Genomic DNA, 7057 nt, shown 5'->3' on the forward strand with positions numbered 1-7057 from the left:
ACCCCCACCCCTGCCCCCAGAACTCCCAGGCACTGTATCAGTGTTTGGGCTCGAGCTGTCCTGTCCTGGCAAAGTAGATTCTGAAGTTACGACACTAAATGCACCTCAACTTGACAGTAACTTCAAAAAGCTTCACATCTTAGAGTTGAAACAAAGGAAAAGTTGCCATCCAGAAATTGAGAAAGGAAAACTTCAGCCTTGGACAAAACTACTAGCGGAAGAACCCATTTATGATCCTGTACATGCAGCTCCAGCTGTGTCTACACGTGTGTTTTATATCAGCCTAGGGGTTTGCTGTCCAGTTATATTTCTTGTAGTACTAGTATTAGCTGTTTTGCATCTTCATAGTGTGAAAAGGATTGAACTGGGAGATAGCATCAGCGCCAGCAGTAGTTCCCAAGGGCTGTCTCAGTCCCCGTCGTTCCCAGATGTCTCGGTATGTGAGAGGCAACACACCCAACAATACAACTCCCATCTCCAGTTATCTGACCTTGTGCCTAGAGGAGTACAACTTGAGAAGTGTCGCTCTTTTGGAGGCCAGAGCTTAGGTGAATGATATCAAAATATCTATCCAGGGAGAGGAACTCAAAAGATATATTCTAAGAAGGTACCTTTTGGTGTACTTCCCATGGGGTTTATGTAGATGAAAAAGATCCAGATAAAGAGCAACAAGCATTTGTAAAAACAGTTAGAGATCGAGCTTCTGAAATTCAGGTGACTATGATGCTCCCTGAAAGTTGTGAGCTATGAGATCTTCATCACAGAAATCTTCCTATTAGCCACGTGTGAACAGAAGAAGGGGAAAAGCCCATGGTGGATTGCCTTACATGTACTGGGGGTATCTTAAATTGTTTTTATGACAGTGCAAATATGTAGAAGCCGATAGTCAGCAGGAAACTTCTCAACAAAAGCTAGTTCACATGGCTGCTCAGATTGCCTGTGGAATGAGCTACCTGGTCAGAAAGAAGTCATCCACAAAGACCTGGCTCCTAGGATCTCTGTCATTGATGACAACTTCAAGTTAAGAGCAAAGCCACTCCCTCTCCAGAGTCTTGTTCCCCATGGACTCTCACTGTCTGGGGAACAACAAAAACACGGGATTGATGGATGGCTTTTGAAAGTCTGGTTAAAAATGAGTTCTCCATCCTTCCCTGGTGATCCAGTGGCTAAGACTCCACACTCCCAATGCAGGGGCCTGAGTTCAATCTCTGGTGGGGGAACTGGATCCTGCATGCCACAACTAAGAAGTCAGCATGCTGCTACTAAAAGAGCCCACGTGTTTATGACTCTGGCCAAACGCCCTAAGTGGACATCTACCCGTTTGATGTGGCCCAGTACCTGAAAGAGGGTTATCAAATAGCCCAGATTATCAACTGTCCTGATTTGCTGTGATGGCTTGTCCTGGGCCTTCGATCCGGAGGAGAGGTGGAGTTCCAGAAGCTGGCCCAGTGTCTCACAGAGGTCCATGCGGCTCTGGGGGCCTGTGTCTGACTCTCATCTCACAGTACCCCAGCATCAGGAGGAAGGTGCCTGTCAAGGCCCACTTGGAGCCAGCCAGTCACATACATCATCCAGAATCACAGAAGCAGATTTGTGTTCCAGAGCAACGTGCCTTAGGAATGCTTTAGCATCTGAACTTTCTAAGACAGACTTATGGATATGGAATACTTTCTCAATATCACTTTTATTAGGTTTAACTAAAATGTTGTGTAAATTTTTTACACATAGTTGCCTTTGAGGTATAGGTATATTCTTACAAAATAGTTTTTATAATTGTTTAAACATACATATTAATCTTACTACCAACTGCTTTTTATTTTCTTAACTTCTGCAAGATAATGCACATGATTCACCTTTAAAGTTTTGCTTTCTTTCTTTCTTCTGGGAGTGATTTGTCTTCAACATAGAGTACTTTTCCTTAGGAAAATAAAAACTGTCCAGCAGTTATGGGCTAATGCCCCCCTCTCCTTTGCTGCAGAGTAGCTACCTTGGTCCAAAGTGCCATGGAGGAAACCACAGATGTGAGCAGAGGATAGTGGCCATATAACAAGTCTAGTGTCACATCTAGGCCAGCTTCTGGTGGGTCTTGTTTGTTCCCTGTGGCCCTGCTTATGCCAAAACACATAATCGCTTCCATCCTGTAATGGCTAGTCTAGCTGAACTAATGATTAGGGGTTGATGAGCCCATATCACGATGGTCAACTCTGACATTCCATGACCAGAGGCCTCATCTCTGCCAGGCCCCAGGAACATACCAGGAGCCACATTTAAATGGTGTGACTTTCTCCAGTGCAACACTCAGGGTCTGTGTTGTGAGCCTTCAAGTAGAAAATGGCACTTAGCACCTTTCTGGCCACAGATACCTCTGACATCATGAGTTCTGCTGGGTCATCTGCCCAAGAAGCAGCTCTAGCTGTGCTCATCGTTCGCCAGTTGTGACTGCTTTTGTGCTGGGACAGCAGGTTACAGCAGGGACCTGGGGTCTGTGAAGCCTAAACTATTTCTTCTGTACCATTTACAGGAAACCTAAGGCCACAGTGGTATTAAATGAAGATAGGATAGGGACCACACCCTTGCAGCCCTTGAGAGGTTGTCAGTTGGTACTTGTCTCTGTATTTCGTCCAGGATATTGTGTACATGTACTATTGGTGGATGGGGAGGTAGGGTCTGAAGTTTGAATCTGGAATTCACTAATATGGTAGCCTTCACCTCACAATAATTTACCAGCTACTCAGGTCTCAAAGAATGTCACAAGTCCAGGGAATGTGAAATGACCACTGTGTGGTCTGTGGACCCAGTGACAACCACTGTAAGCAGAACCTGGGACTGCTGTCCATTGATGGCCTGGTAGTCCAAGCATCGCTTCAACAACTGGGGGACTATGATGATGCTACGGTTCCTGTGCCTGATATTAGGACCACACTAGGTGCAATGTGAATGTGAGAGTAGTTTCTGCTTCTGCAGGTTCACTTACCCCAGTAAATAACCATGTGGCTCTTTGGGGAAAATGGAAGGACTTTTGCACTAGATGTGGTGATGAAAGGGCCTTCCTCTTTAGAACATGGCTTCTTTCTCTGGTGATACCTTCTGAGAAGTGGCTCAGATCTGGAAAATGGGCCTGGATCAGGTGTTTGGTAGGGATGGCTGCCTTTGGCTTCCTGATCATCCAGCCTTGTGTTCTGTCTCTCTTTATTTCTTTCAATGGTACAGTTTGTATCTAGGTTCCTGCCCATCTGCTTGCCTTTAGGATCGTCCTGTGTTATGAGCCAGCATCATACTATCTGCACTCAGGCCCTGGCTGGCATTGAGACTCCCTAATCACTTTGACTCCTGCACCTACTTTTCTGCTGACCTAGAGCACCCCCACCTGGAATCTGATTTTTCCACAACTCCCATCCCTGTTCCTGATAGAAGCCCACAGGAACACCATGTCCTATCACCATCCCTGACCTTCTGCAAAAGTCATCTTTGAGCTATTGGATATGCTTCTCATCCACGCTTTCTTCTCAGGCTCCATGGAGTCCATCAGGCTTTCCTATGGAGCGGGTGGACTGCACTCTTTCCTGCCCTTTCATACCGCGTCCACCCTGGCAGATTCACTTCTCTGAGCCTTGGATCCCCTCCTCTACCACCTGCCTCGGAAGTTCTAGATTTTCTCTTTCATGCCATGTGAGCCAGGCCTTTTTCTAGGTTTCCAAGACCCATCCTAGTGAGAGATCACCACGTCTCCCTGGCCTTGCTACGCCCAGTGACCCGTGATTAAAAACTCTCCCTTATCTAGGTTTGGGTTCTGAGCTCATCCTCCCCACCCCCAGCCCCACTGGCTGTGATCCGCTTCCTCAGGAACAGCCCCCTCATCCTCTGCATCTCTCACAAGACACTCAGAGAGAAGCTGACAGTCCTCTGGGTTTAGGCCTTTCCTTCTGAACCAGCCTGGCCCATCCCTGGGAAACACATGTGTCGGTTAGTGCCACATGCAGAGCTTGTGAGCAGAGTGGAAATGGAGCATATCCAGGGTTGTGGTGTTTCTTGCCTGACTGAGGCTTCATCATCTTCCTCAGTCGTAACTGGTGAGGGGGTGGGGTGGCCCAGCGGGGCAATGCTGCTCTGTCAGCCCAGCCCTGCAGCCCTACTCTGCTCTCACAGAACTGGGAGAAGAGGCCTATGTGTCTTCTCCCAACCTCACCCTCACTGCGGTTTGCCTTCACAGATGCTCACTCTCTTTCCTTTAACTTCACCGTTGATCCTCAGCCCAGACCTGGACAGCCGTGCTGTGAGGTTCAAGGCCAGGTGGATGGAGAGGTTTTTCTCTTCTATGATCATGCTAAGATCATATTCACAAGTCCATTGGGAGAAGAAGTGAAACCATAAAGGCCTGGGAAACACAGATCGAAATACTCAGAGACATCAGGGACCAATTGCTTGGCTTTACACTGGAGAAACACACAGTCACAGGTACGTTAGACAGTCCAAGTACAGGAGGAGCAGATTGGAGGCTTAAAAATACAGTTGGATATTAGTCCTTTCCTAGATGTCCAGTGGAAAGAGCAGCTATTGCATGAGAGACCAGGGCCGGATTAGCTGCGCCCAGTTGACATGGACCCAGGGGAGGTGGACCCAGGTGGGGCAAAGAATCTGTCAAGCCCAAAGGCTGAGCTCTTTCTTTCCCATGGTGGGAGCAGACCCTCGCACCCTGCAGGCCAGGATGACATGTCACTGTGAGGATGACAGACACGTCAGTGGATCCTGGCAGTTTGGCTTGAATGGACAAATGAGCCTCCACTTTGATTTGGAGAATGGACACTGGAGAGTGGGTCAACCTGGAGGCAGATGGATGAAAGAGAAGTGGGAGAATGACAGAGCTGTGACCGACTTCTTGAAGAAGGTCTCCATGGGAGACTGTCGGGCTTGGCTTCAGGATTTCATGGCATGCTGGGAGAAAATGTTGAAGACCACGGGTAAGTGAGAAGGGAGGAGAAAGTGATAGTCTTCTCATAGTGACATGGACCCACCCGTGTGTGTGTGTGTGTGTGTGTGTGTGTTTGAGAATGTGATCCATCAGAGGTGAGTTGTCCTGGGAGAGCAATGACCTGGGGATGCTCTGTCATCCTCCTTCCTCTTCTACCCCCTGACGTCTCTCCTCACAGCACAGGCCTTTGGACGATTGAACATGGATTTTCGCTGGTCCCAAACCTGTAGAAATCTTTTTAATTTCATGGATTTATTTCTCACTCTACCCTCTTTCCAGAATCATTTTTCAAATGTCACCAATCCTACTTCTGGAAATCTGTCAATACCACCTCTGCTGTCAGCTCCTGAGGACTCCATTTTCATGTCACCATCTCTATCTCACAGCAGGACTGAATGGCTGTGTTGGAAACCTTGTTCCTCCATTAGCTGTCAGAGCCCCCTGAGGACTGGACTCCTCCCTTCCCCCCATCTCACCTGAGGATCTATCTCAGGGGCCTCCATGAGATATGTGTAAACTGTCTGCAAAGTAGGGGTACCTGAGTCAGGGGGGCGAGGAGGCATCAGCTTAGTTTGTGGTCTGGACAAGGGCTTCACTCTGACACTCCTTGCAGCATCACCAACCACGGGCCCCTCTACCGTGCAGCCCACGGCCACAGCCATCAAGTCCAAAGCCTGGATCCTCCCGTGCTCCTCACCAGTTTCATCACAACTGTCTTCCTGGGCTGAGTCCTTTCCAGGAAGAGGTCCTGAGGGCAGAATTCAGAGGGAAGGCAGGGGTACAGGGCTGGAGTGAGGATGGGGAAGGTGAATCCCAGCCAACCCCTGCCCCTCACTGAACCTCCTCATCCTGGAAATGAGCAGGGGGATAAGACCCCATATCACCTGAGAGCAGAACTCGACAAGCTCAGCCCTGAGTTCTGAGCAGTCCTCACTGTCAGGTGACATTGTGAAAAGGGAGGCGCCTTCACTAGGCTGAGGGCCTATTGATGCTTAAATGGTTCAGCCAAGTCCCCTGACTGAGCACAGACTGCTGGCTGGCAGGGCCCCGGTAGGTGGTGTAAGAACAGCAGGCACTCAGGGGGAGGGCAGGACTCACAGGGGCTGAGAGCAGTGTGGGGGCTTCACATGATGTGTCAGTGGGGAGGGGACCCAACCAGGGGCCAAGATGAGAAGGGCCCAGCTCTCATCCCAGGAGGAAGAGGTGGGAAGGCGTTTGCAGACCCAACTCCAAAGGCCTGTTCTCGCAGGAAGCTGCCTGGGTCAAACAGGCAAGACAGGAGCCCCACAGCAGAGACTGTGGGAAGGGCTGAGGCCAGGCCTGTGCTCCTGGAGCAGCAGCAGTTCTGACTCCGCCTGTGGCCTGCAGGTCACCAGCCTCCTGGGGACCCAGAGCCTCCATCACTGAGCAGCCCTGCCTTTAGCAGAGGTGACTGGGGATGGTGGGCCTGAGCTGGGGTGGATGCGCCCAGCTGGGGGGACCAGGAAGAGATGGGGGTAGGGACCCTGGTCCTGAGAGCTCTGTGTGCTGCTGGCTCTGAGGCTGGAGGGGAGCAAAGGAAGGAGGTTTGCCTGCAGCCCCCCAAGGCTGTCAGGAAGCAAGGCCCCTCCTCCAGGGACCTGCTCCTTGGTCCTTTAGGCCCCCCTCAGGGAGGATCTGGACCTGAGTAAAGGGAGCAGATTGATTCCCCACTGGCTCCAGTCCTGAGCCTGAGCAGGGGGTGTCAGGGCCTGGGGTGACTCTGTGATGCAGGGAGGAAGGAGGAGATGACAAGAAGCTGCTGGGCATGGGGTGGGGGTGGGGGTGGAGGACATAGGAGCCCCTCAGTGATGGCGGGGCTGGAGGGTGGGTTAGGGAGGGGCAGGCCCAGGAAATTGACAGGAGTTCCTCAGCCTCCTGGACCAAGGCCTCTTTCTTTTCTGCAGGTGATGCTGCTCCCAAGAAGCCCCAACAGGTGCTCTGTCAGCCTCAGGATTCAGTCTTTGCTTGGCTACCTTTGTTCTCCTTCTGTTCACTTTAGAGCCCGGAGAGCAGACCCAGGAATTCTGGAATTGAGCTGCAAGAGTTGCTTGTATATTTTTGAGATTA

At 50.4% G+C, this 7057-nt stretch overlaps 2 pseudogenes; both read left to right on the forward strand.

The window, feature by feature from the left end:
* The window catches only part of LOC105004826, a 6604-nt pseudogene extending 5113 nt beyond the window's left edge, over positions 1 to 1491 (forward strand).
* A 1621-nt stretch (positions 1492 to 3112) lies between these two features.
* LOC105004828 lies at positions 3113 to 5697 on the forward strand (annotated as a pseudogene).
* The last annotated feature ends 1360 nt before the right edge of the window (positions 5698 to 7057 follow it).

The sequence above is a fragment of the Bison bison genome, unplaced genomic scaffold (assembly GCF_000754665.1).
Source record: "Bison bison bison isolate TAMUID 2011002044 unplaced genomic scaffold, Bison_UMD1.0 scf7180017864483, whole genome shotgun sequence".
NCBI lineage: Eukaryota > Metazoa > Chordata > Mammalia > Artiodactyla > Bovidae > Bison > Bison bison.